General features: G+C 31.8%; 1 long non-coding RNA gene across 1 annotated transcript; it reads right to left on the reverse strand.

Annotated features, from left to right (window-relative positions):
• Positions 1-8,960: 8,960 nt before the first annotated feature.
• On the reverse strand, positions 8,961-9,776 carry LOC149232819 (uncharacterized). Its single transcript, XR_016247568.1, has 2 exons — positions 9,574-9,776; positions 8,961-9,469 (listed from the first exon to the last, which is right to left on the reverse strand). It is a non-coding gene; the product is annotated as an uncharacterized LOC149232819 (long non-coding RNA).
• Positions 9,777-10,602: the final 826 nt, after the last annotated feature.

Here is a 10,602-nt window from a genome sequence, read left to right on the forward strand (position 1 = left end):
ATAGTATCTCCATCCCAGTTGTCATCATTTCCCGGCTCAAGAATTTGGGGTTCTCAGCACTCTTGCAACCTATGCTCTAAGAATCTCTCATGATGAACACATTGATCAGGAGAAATCTCATCTTCTTGAAGTTTTTAAAAATAATGGGTATAGCAAACCCCAAAGCCTCAAGGCCTTTCACAAAGAAAGAAAAAAGCATAGGGTTAAACCCGCTCATGCTGATCCTATATCTAAGGTTCATCTCCTGTATATCCAAGGAACCACGGATATGATTGCCCATATTCTTAAGAAAATTAATGTCTCTTCTTCTTTCAAACCTCTTAATACCATTAAAAATTCTCTTAGATTTGTTAAGTACCCTATTGACCCTAAGGACACGAAATGGGTCTACGTCGTTCCCTGCTCTTGTGGTATCCCCTACATTGGAGAAATAAGAAAATGTATTAAGCAGAGAATCAATGAACATGTTGCTGACATTAGACACAATCGCTCCCACACATCAGCCCTTTATGAACTTGCAGAGAAATTGAAACACCATGTTTGCATTGAAGAATCCAAAGTCATTGCTAAAGTTGATCATTTCCACCACAGGAAACTCAAGGAAGCGATTGAGATTGAGAGGCATCCCAAAAACCTTAATAGGGATGATGGCTTGAAATTAAGTAGAAGCTGGATTTTGGCTCTCTCTTCATGACTCTTCCTCCCTTTCCTCTCCTTTATTCTTTTTATTCTTCTGGTTTTATCCCCGTTTATCCTTATTAATTTTCTTTAACTTCATATGTTTAGCCATCTAAAATTTGTTTGCGCATAATAATTCATCTTTTAATATTTGTCTGGTAAACCTTTATAGTTATCTTTGCTATCCTCCTATTTAAGGGAGATAAGCTATCCTCTAACTAATAATGGTCACATTAATTGTATAATATTAATAAATAGTCTTATTATAGGTATTGATAATATTAATAAAAGATTACTAAAATATAATGAAATAAAATATTTTTTTTGAATTATTCCTAACAGTGAGTTTTCAACCAAATATATATTGAATAAGTCAACCCCTAACAAATAATATTATATAAATTAATTATTTTTAGATAATATTATTATATAAATTGATAATTAATTTATAATATCGAAATAAAATATTTAATTATTACATAACAACTAGTTTCTAACTAAATATTAAATAATTTAACAAACATCTCTGTATCCCTTATTCTTAAATAATTTTTTCTTTCCTCAGTAATGAATTCACCAACGCTATTTTTAAACGACTAACCCTGGGAAATGATGCATCCATGATATTTATTCTTTTAGATCGATTGATTTCTCACCTTGTCCTAAGGATGAACCACATTAGTTGGTTTGAAATATCGACTAAATCCTAACAATGTGATTAATCTGAAAGATTGATTTCTACATTATGGATCACAAAAGTCTTAGATCTAACAATATTCTAAATCTAAATTTATTTATATAACCACCATTTAATATTAATAAGAGTAGAAGAAATATAATATTAATTAAACTAAATAAAATTAGTTTGTAAAACTTGACTCTACTATGGTAACAACAACTTAGTAAATGGCTAAATGTCAAAATATGAATGGCAGTCACTTGCAAGATAGTATTTATGGAAGAAACATGAAAATCATTAACAATATGTGGAGTATCCTCACTTTTAAGAGCTCAAGGAGTAGGCTAATTTACAAAATCCATGTCGTTGCTCCATAAAAATTTTCCCTATATTTTTCGAGATGATGATGAAATGAGAGACTGCTCATTGGGATGATAATATGAACTTCATAAACCCAATTATCGATTTCTATTCAAATAAACTATATGAAAATGTTTTTCAATCAATGAAAAAATATATAATAATATTAGCTTTGAGTTCAAACTTTTGTGATTCATATTGTTTTAGATAGTCTTTTCGTGAATAATCACACCATCAATTTTTTATGGTGTGATTATTCGGAAAGAACTATCTCAAAATAATAATGGTTAAGAACATGTGTTTCCTCCTAAGATGTCACAGGTTCAAAAGGAGAGGGGGGTAGAGTATGTATGCCTTCGTAGACTTAGCAGTCAAATCGATATATGAAAGTGGGTCCCTTGTCCCATAAACTAGGGCGTCTCATATACCAATTTGGTGTCTAGCTTGGTGGTGACCTTAAAATTGGATAATAATAAGAATGATATTATTTTAATCTAATTAATAGATAAAATGGTATCCTTGGAAAAAAAATAAAATGGTTTCCATACTAACAAATAAGATATTTCTTAATATAAAAGAAATTTTATTCCAATACAAATTATAAATGTGGAAAGAATTTGCAAATACACAATCCAAATCTGATACACACAATGTGGAAGGAATTTGCAACTATATAATCGATACACATAATCCGCATGGAAGGAATTTATAGATAGCAATGCATATGGGAAGCCCATCCCATCTGTCAAATTTGACAAAAAAAAATGTCTCCTTACATATGTACAACATGGACAATGGGATTTATAGGGTTCACCCACTACTCTTCCACATTCCAAGTGTATTTGGATACCTATGGATGTAGTTACACACTTCATCATTGAATAACTTAAAAACTAAAGCATATTTATGATAAATAATATCAATACTATGAATGTAAATTATATGTTTATAATTCTTCATATAATCTCACAAATAAAAATGTCATGTGGCACTCTCTATATGAAGATTTTGAATGCAAAGTATATATTTTAAATTTTTCATATAATCTCTGCAAAGAAAAAGAAGAAAGAAAAATCCAAAATTCCACTTTCTATATGTGTTGCATGCTCTACACTTGAGAAATATCTGATATTCTAGCAACTTCTATAATGAGAAAGCCTCTAGTTCAAAACGTACATTACCTATAAGTGCTCAACATACATGTCCTTGGCCTAATGAATAAGAACAAACATGCAATTATCCCCATGTAGTAAAGTCAGTTATGGGATAGCCAGTAGAACATGCCAAGGAAAAAAAATGTTTTTGTTTTCATCTATAGAAGTGCATCAAATTGCTATGGTAGCTTAGTCCATACCACTTAATTGGAAATTATTATTTCATAAAAATTGCAAATTGATATATGAAATGGAAAAATTAATTTCCAAATAAGGGGAAGGAGTTGCATAAATTTGGGTGGGTAGTAACAACTAGTAAGTCTAAACATTTACATTTTTACTCTTACTTATTAAATAAATAATGGTGTGTGGCAACTCTGGTAAGTGTAATTATTTACATATTGTTACTATTCATTTTTTATGCAAATACTTTCTTGAATTTTCAAATATTTTAATTTTGGTTGGTTTAACATTCATGGCATAAATATTAAAACTGCATCAAAAAGGTATAGCAAAAAAATTTGAGGCAGTCTTGCCCTTGCATGGACTAATTATTATTTTAAATAAACTTATGATTTAATTAATTCATATATATTTTTTTATTTACTTTCGTAACTTAAGATGTATGATGAAGTAAGTGTTTTGATGCTTATTATAAATTTATTTCAATTATAATTTACCAACCATTTAATTTTTATGGTTGTGCTAGTTCACACAATCACACTAATTAGGAGGATTTCTATTTCTATTTATAGTAGGTGATACCATGCAAGATGACAATGAAGTGACATGGAAGTGAGATGGCATTGTAGTGCACCAGTATCCTAGATAAATGCATTATTATCCTTGGAGGTTCGAGTTATATTCTTGGATACATCTTATCTCCTTTGGACTTTAGTCCTATTTTTCAATATTAGCTCCATTTATAAGTTTAAAGTTGCATTCATTCCCTCACATGCATAATATGTAATACCATTGGAAAATACCATGGGATCATAGGCCACCATTGATTAATTTTCTATGAATAAATGAGCTTTTATTAGACCATGTTTTCTAGGAGTGAAATTTCACTTCACTTGGCGTGTTATTTTTACTTGAGTTCCCACTGTATTTTGGGTTACCTAACTCTATTTATAGATCTAACTCCATTTTTAACTAGATATGCTCATTGTTGGGCTAGTTAATATAAGGTAGGGGGAACTTATTTTTGGCTACATGTGCATGAACTAAGGAAGCCCACTTAATGCACATAATCCTTCTCTTCAAGAGAGTCGTATAAATGTTGTACTTGTGGCATTCAATGTAATACAAGAAACTGCATTCATCTTTTTGATGGAAATTGTTATAAAAAAAGTGTGTGGTGCCAAAAAGTGAGATGAAAATGTGGGTGCTAGTGTTGGATATTGTGGCCAAAAATTGGGAGCATATCGATCTAACTCTAGTACAAGTAGTAATTACTATTCTACATTGAAAACAAGGAGAGATATGGATTTAGTCCTCAAGTTACAACTTCAACCAATTCTCAAGTCCTATAGAAAGGAGAAGGATGATTTTGGCTAAATTTTGTACTACATTCATTGGCACTACTCACCACCCATGTTTTTTGAGATCCATCAAGGACACTAGAGCTATTTCTTGGGGAAAAAACCAAAAACAAAAAACGCCTATTGGAATGGGACTTATGCAACTTTCCACGATAATTTTGAAGTTTCAATAGTAGTTAAAAGTATTCACATTTACAATCAATCTGAGAAAAAAGTGTCAATGAAGTTGTTAGAGGAATATTCAAGCCTTATATACACCTAGGATTATAATAATAGGATTCAGCTTCATCCTACAACTATATATGTTTGCATCAAAGTCACCCAGTGCCTTCTCTACCATAATTTCAATGGTAATAATCAATACTATTGGAAGAGCTCTCAACTTTTCGTGTAGAATATGTGGCAAATCATGGTAGTCACAGACATATTTGGAAAAGGGAAGGCCAAATCTAAAAAATCCACAGAGGGAAAATGTGAGTTGTAGGATTTGGAATATGAATTATTTCATTTAGGGGAGAGATCATCAAGAAGTTGAATGAACCATGCACATTGAGGAAATCCATGTTATGCAAATGGTTATACTAATTAGGTACCCATGCATTTTATGGGATGGTTGTTCCTTTGTATGGATGTCAACAATTCAGTGTTGTCTGTACAATTAAGGCATGATATGTAAGTTCCAATTTGAATTAGATATAGACTTTGTAGATTACAAGCTTCTTCGATTACAGTAATTCTATCGAATCTATTGTGACAATTTGTTCTAATAGAATATTGATGGAAGTTTATAGATAAATAATTTAATTCATGTGTCATGGAAAGCTCTAGGATCTTCAGAGATTTATTTTCTATGTGTCCATGCTAAGCATTGGATATCTTTTTTAATGTCTCTAAATTGGTAGTCCTAAATGGCAATATCATGTAATGTAAAATCACTACTACGTTTCCTTGGTAAAGTTTATTATATATAAAAGAGTGTAATAGCCACATCCTTTTGTCCATGTAATTGTTCCTTGATGAAATAATCTTTGGTGAATTTTCATTATAAGTCCTCATTGACATGTTCATATAGAATGTAAGATTGAAATGGATACATCCCATATCTAGAAAGTTATTCTAGAGGACTAGAGAGCATCATGGTTGGGTACTTAGGTGTATTGGTAGATGGAAATATGTCCATAGGATGGTCAATTGCTACAGATTTAGACTTTGGTTGACATTATTCCCTAGAGTGTGATATTTTTCCAGTGAATCTATGTGGTATTAATGGTACAATTAATTTGCAAATAGTATGTTATTCAAGATAATACTTCTACTGGTAAATGAAGTGGTGTAAACACTATTTTGGTTCTCATACTAAAGCGAGTTGCTTTTGTGAATAACCATTGGTGGGTTATCATCATAGTGAAAATTGTTCTCACTAGAGAAACCAAGGTTCATTGGTAAACATAATTTTGAAGTGGAATGATGAGATTGCAGTACAAAGGACATAGATGTTGTCCTAAAAACAAACAAAAAGTTCTATGGAGTTTGGTCCAAGGGAATTAGATAAGGGTTCTTATGATAGAAAAAATAGATCATATGATGCCAAACATATGAAGGTAAAACTTTGAATGGTTTGTTGAATAGAAGCGTGCCTAACCATACAATAATGTCAAATCACACTTTGTATTTTGAAGCAAATTTTGAAGTCATGGTTTGATTCAATATACTTTTCGTTGTAAAGTTGTAAGCTTTTACTTGGTATCTCCATGTGATGGAGTATATATGTACCTATATCAATGTACCATGTAAAGGCCATACTATTGAAGACCTAGATAGACATAGATCCATCTTTTCCAATGTCCAATAACTTTGATAACATGTCTAGTTTAGTGTATCAACCTATGTTATAGAGTTCTCTGACACTTGTAGGAGCGGGTTGTGTGCTAACTAGATGCTTTATGAATGGAAAATGTTCATTGCAAAATCTGGGAGGTGCAATTTTGCATTCAGTGAGAAATTATCAAGAAGTTGAATGAACCACGTACACTAAGGAAATTCCTATTAGACCAATGATTATAGAAGTTGTGTAACCATGCATCATAGGGAATGATTGTTCCTTTATATGCATGTCAACAATTTGGAAATATTTGTATAATCAAAGTATGGGTGGTAAGTGCCAAGTTAGACTAGATATAGACTTTGTTTTTTAGAAGGTTCTTCGATTCAAATGAGGCATTTGTTGCAGTTGATAATACGATAATAAAGACTTGACCTCATAAATATTTTAAGACAAGTAATAATTATGGGGGGCTAAAGAATATGTAGCTCTTACCTATCTTATGTGTGACCATATTTGTGGTTCTTATAATCATTGATCATTATTGGGTAAAATTCATCTTTATGAAGTAGTCTATTTTAAGTTTGTAGGAGGTTGTTAGATCTAGTTGGATTTAAGAGATTCTCTCTATGTAATTAATTTCCTAGCTTAGTGTGACATTGAGATATTCACTCAATTGGTTGATTGTGTGATCAAGATCGGTTGTCTATCTTAAGACAAGGTATGACGTATTTATATATGTACTATTACATTGTTTGATAGAGAACTCAACACCATTTGGTTCCCATTTCCTTACAATTTCCCTTCCATAATGATCTTGATATAGTTTGTATTCATGGTTTTAGGCATAAAGGTAGATCATGGCATACACGATGTTGAAGCATGCATATAAATGCTAGTGCGCATGTGCATGTTGGAGTGTTCATGCACAAGCTCTATAAATCAACACTTGTAATATTTTTTATGCCACCTAAACTTACATTTTAGGCCACTTCCTTGAACCCCAAGGGGCAGTTCTCCTCAACCTCACTAAATATTTTTTCCCCTTAAGAGATAGGAATAATCAAAGATAGATAGTAACATGATTAGACGAGAAACGTTGACATACTTCGAGGAGATTCAACAAAACGCATGAACACATCATGTTGCACATCTTGTTATGTAGTGTTATGATCAAGAGAAGTATGCAATATGAATTAAGTATATTAAGTGCATGTAAAGGGTATTAGTAAGAGACTCATTTTGTATGTTAGAATATGTTCTTATTTTTACCAAAGTGAGAAAAATGCTATAGTATCTATGGTTAGTATATATGGTTCTTAATATAGTCCTGTTAATGCCATCATAGGAATGCAGGGAAAAAATGACGTAATTTGAGGAGATCCACCATAAAGAATAGTATTTCATGTTGCACATAACTCTATGAATACTCATAATTGTGTTATCATCAAGAGAAGTTTGCAATAAAATTAAGTAGGTTAGAAACATTTAAAATAATCTTACTTAGAGAGTCACTTTGTATGTTAAAATATGTTTATGTTTTTTTAAAGTAAGAAGAACTTACAATATTTATGATTATCAATTTGATCTAGCTCTATTAATACAATCTTATTATATATAAGAAAATCATAAATACTTAAAATAAAAATCATGACCTAACTAGTTTAGTAGTATGTATAGACATCTCCTCTTTTGAAATGTCTTTAATTTTAAAGCATTAACATGTTTTTCTTATATTTGAAGACATTTAGCTAATAATTTAATAGTGTATAGGCATCCACTCTTGTCAAATTTCTTTAGTTTTAAACCATTAACATGTTCTCTTATATTTTTGAAGACATATATGTAAAGACATTTAGCTAATATACTATCTAATTATGTGGGAGTCTAAATACAAGTAGCATATATACATGAAGCCTGGCTACTAAAACTGAATGCAATACGACCTCAGGCTACAAAAGAAAAAAACCTTTATAGTAAATATGTAATTTTAGGCATTGGCTACTTTTAGGCATTGGCTTTACTCCGGATCAGTCGGTCTATGTGCGTTTAGTACAACTTAAATATAAAGAGCATACAGTGAGTTCAGCATCATGCCACTAAGATATTTTCTAATGACACCCAAAAAATGGAAGGTCACAAGTTCGAATTTCAGTTTTTGTGGTTTCGGTGAGAAGTTAACACACTAAATTTTGTTTGTCAACAGAAATCTGCCTTACAAAGTTACATGAGAAAATGAGAAGTTAGATTAATAATTGAGAGACGAAGGTCCCAAGTTCGAATCGCATCCAAATGAGATTAACTTTTGTTTTCACAAAGAAGTTAGCAGTAGAAATAATTCAAAGTGTAAATAAATTCTCACTATAAAAAAAATTCAAGAAGAAGCTAAGTCCCTCAACACTATAAGGTTCGTAGAGCATAACTTTTTGATAAATCGTGTACACATGAACATACATAACACCAAGAATTAATTGTGAAACAATATTTCAATCTTAAAAATTTAAATGAGAGTAAATTTAAACAGTCCATGGAGACTCCTAACAGTCGATATTATGCTCAAACTTATCTTTCATCTCCACGAAAATCAATACTGAAATATTAGGGTTCCCTCATAACTTATAAAAGCTTTTCCCACAATACAGGTAACGTATAAGGAACCTAACAAATGATATCAGTAAAGTAAATTAAACTGAAAATAGACAAAACACAGCTTGAGAATCAAATAGCAGAAACCATACAAAATCCATACATTAATATATTATTTTAAAACCAAGTTACATTCACAAAACATTCTAAATGGTAAACTCCTAAAAAAAATTATACTGAAACTTAATACACAGATCCCTTTTCAGTACCAAGTGAAATCATATATTACAGTAACCATAGAACATGATTAATTTATTAAATATTGTACATCCATAGAATCCCATTCATTTCAGGCCAGTATAAGCCTAATCCTCGCCATCAGCAACATGTCTCGCACAACCAACAACAGCACAAAGCAGCAAGGCTGCAAACAAATCAATATCATAAAATCATAATTTTTTTCATTCTAATTGGGTGTTATTTTCGGACATGGCCTCACTAATACCGAACTTCTAAAAAACAAAAAACAAAAAATCAGAAACTGAATTGAATTCATACCATCCTTCAATAAATCCTTTCTCTTCTCTCGTCTGCGTTTTGATAGGGACTTCGGCATACTGGGGCTGAGGAGCTTGAGTAGGGTTCCCTGATAACCACAACAAAAGTGAGCCAGTATAAATGAAACTCTCTGTAATTATCATGTAATGAAACAATTGAAGAAATTAAGAGAAGATGACAGGAGCTCAGAACCTGGAGAAGGATTTGCCTCCGGGTAGCCTGCAGGTGGCGGTGGATACTTGGTATCAGACATGGTGTGCTTCTTGAGATTCGACCCTTGGAACTTCAACTCACAAAAATGAAGGGCAGGCGAGCAAGGCTTTAAGGATGAGGCTCTGAGTATCTGATCTGGGCAGGTTCAACAATATTATATGCAATAATTATAAGGTATTGAGTGCCTCTACGTGTAAAAATATAAAGCAGATCCACTGAACCACAACATTTATGACATGCACTGATAAAAGGCAAAATTGGCCCACCAACCTTCTGATCTATTCCCACTACAGCCAGTAGCAATCATAAAACACAAAAGTCCAACTGATCATTCACACGTTATTTTATTTTGACAAAGAGTTGTTTGGCACTCACAACAGTGAATAGCCACTAGTTGGTGTTTATACCCACTAATATCATTGTTTAAGAAACAAAATTTATTCCCTGCCATCATTCAACAGGAGAGTTGCACATATCATGCCTTCAAAGCAATCATCAGCCACTGGAAATCTCTGGACCACTGGTTAAACAAGTCAAAAGAGCTGAGAGATTCCATTTTACAAATCTTCTGTTCATTTTAATTGAAATATTAATTTACTCAATAATTTGGGCAAAGTTGGGAATAAGTGAGAGTGCTGGTGGGCCTGTGGTGTGGGTTGACGCTGCAGAATTTCTTTATGGTGAATTTTGTCACCATGTTATTTAATCAATTTTCCTCGATATTCTTATGAAAAACGCTTTAAAGGTTTTGTTTTGTTTCTTCTTTTTTCATTATAAATATAAAGAATTATGTATGAATTATAATGAATGTATTTATTATAATAAAATGAATTTATGATGATGACGATGATTAATATATACTAAGATTAATGCGGTCTATCAGACTTTAAGAAGAAGAAGAATTTAATTGTAATTCTTTAGTATCTTATTTAGATGCTCAAAAAGAAGGGAAATAAGCGCACTAAGATCACTATAGTTGGGCTGACTTAACAAGTCAAGAAGATTTGA

Source organism: Pinus tabuliformis, chromosome J (genome assembly GCF_031772625.1).
Source record: "Pinus tabuliformis cultivar Carrire ecotype Pingquan chromosome J, CPIR1, whole genome shotgun sequence".
In the NCBI taxonomy this organism is placed as follows: domain Eukaryota; kingdom Viridiplantae; phylum Streptophyta; class Pinopsida; order Pinales; family Pinaceae; genus Pinus; species Pinus tabuliformis.